Genomic DNA, 2,368 nt, shown 5'->3' on the forward strand with positions numbered 1-2,368 from the left:
TAACAAAAACAGAGCACACAGGCTAGCTGCAGGAGCACCTGCTGAATGGCTTGCCATTAAAGGGAAGCTAGAAGTAGAGATGGATGAGGAATCATGCAGACAGGCTGTATTGTCAAGAAACAGCCCATCGGTGAGACAGGAAGAAAGAGACATGTTCATGAATAACCCTGTAGCTGCCAGTTTAGATGACTGGGAGAAAGTAAAGACTATAAAAAGCCTTACTCACACACATGCTTATAACAAGAGCTTCCCTTTAATGGCAAGCCATTCAGCAGGTAACAAAAACAGAGCACACAGGCTAGCTGCAGGAGCACCTGCTGAATGGCTTGCCATTAAAGGGAAGCTAGAAGTAGAGATGGATGAGGAATCATGCAGACAGGCTGTATTGTCAAGAAACAGCCCATCGGTGAGACAGGAAGAAAGAGACATGTTCATGAATAACCCTGTAGCTGCCAGTTTAGATGACTGGGAGAAAGTAAAGACTATAAAAAGCCTTACTCACACACATGCTTATAACAAGAGCTTCCACCAACACAAAAGACCACTTGGCACCTTTCTCTTATGAACTCTTGGAAAGTATGTAGTCCAAGTAGAACCCACCTCTGACAAAAATGAAAAATAATATTTCAGGACTGTGTTCAAGATCCTTACTATCATACCAAAAGAAAATAAGAGGAGTAAAAGGACAAGAGAAATGAGTAACTTGCAAGAAAAATACCAATAAGAACCAAATGAAAATTGTAGCCATCAATGTCACTGTGAATTTTTTAAGGATTTTTTTTTTATTTGACAGAGACCATAAGGAGGGAGAGTCGGAGAGGGGCAAGCAGGCTCCCTGCGAAGCCAGGAGCCTAACAAAGGGCTCCATCCCAGGACCCTGAGATCATGACCCAAGCTGAAGGCAGACACCCAACATACTGAGCCACCCAAGTGCCCTACCATGAATTTTTTAAGTAAAAACTCAAGCCATAGACACTTGAGCTCTGGGGAGAAATCATAGGATAACAGAATAAGGTAAAACTTAGTATGGCTGAACTTAGAAAGAAAGTGGGGAGAAAAGCATAGAAATGAGGTCCATGTGGGAAGCAGACTTAATTAATATTGTTGCAAACACAGTAATGGATACAGAAGGCAGGATAGGGAAAGGGAAGCAAAATGAGATGAAAATGAGCAAATTAAATCAATAGAAAAAAATCATACATATGAAGGTGAAATGAAATTCCAATATATACAAAATTGATACCAATTTAAAAAAAGAAATCTAGCATAATGGTAGGAGAAAATAAAAAGAATTGGTTTAAGAAAATTACCCAGAAATTTGGAAATAATTATATTTAAAACTTCATAGGACACTGAATATCTCGAGGAGGAGGGTGGGAATGCACACAAAAAGTCCAACACCAAAGCATTTCTTAGTTAAACTCCTAATTTTTTTTTTATCTTCCATAGTTGGGAGTGGGGCAAGGAGGAGTCATTAAAACCTGAAAAACACAGTACTTATCCTTGAAGTTTGAAAATAAGGAATAGGATAAATGTAAAATGAAGAAAAACTTTACTATTAATTAAAATCAAGTAGGGTAAGGAAAGAGTCTGAGGTAAGAAAACATAGAAATATAATTATTTTTATCATTAATAGATCCTCCACTTGGAAATAGAGAATTAAAGTCATTATATAAATTTGCAGTTAGAAATGTACCCATTAGACAGCATGGTACTGGCACAAAAACAGACACATAGATCAATGGAACAGAATAGAGAGCCCAGAAATAGACCCTCAACTCTATGGTCAACTAATCTTCGACAAAGCAGGAAAGAATGTCCAATGGAATAAAGACAGTCTCTTTAACAAATGGTGTTGGGAAAATTGGACAGCCACATGCAGAAAAATAAAACTGGATCATTTCCTTACACCAAACATGAAAATAGGCTCAAAATGGATGAAGGACCTTAATGTGAGACAGGAATCCATCAAAATCCTTGAGGAGAACACAAGCAGCAACTTCTTCAACCTCAGCTGCAGCAACTTCCTCCTAAGAACATCGCCAAAGGCAAGGGAAGCAAGGGCAAAAATGAACTATTGGGACTTCATCAAGATCAAAAGCTTTTGCACAGCAAAGGAAACAGTTAACAAAACCAAAAGTCAACTGACAGAATGGGAGAAGATATTTGCAAACGACATATCAGATAAAGGGCTAGTATCCAAAATCTATAAGGAAATTATCAAACTCAACACCCAAAGACAAATTAATCCAATCAAGAAATGGGCAGAGGACATGAACAGACATTTCTGCAAAGAAGACATCCAGATGGCCAACAGACACATGAAAAAGTGCTCCACATCACTCGGCATCAGGGAAATACAACTCAA

Source organism: Enhydra lutris, unplaced genomic scaffold (assembly GCF_002288905.1).
Source record: "Enhydra lutris kenyoni isolate GAN:26980312 unplaced genomic scaffold, ASM228890v2 scaffoldscaffold14, whole genome shotgun sequence".
Classification (NCBI taxonomy): Eukaryota; Metazoa; Chordata; class Mammalia; order Carnivora; family Mustelidae; genus Enhydra; species Enhydra lutris.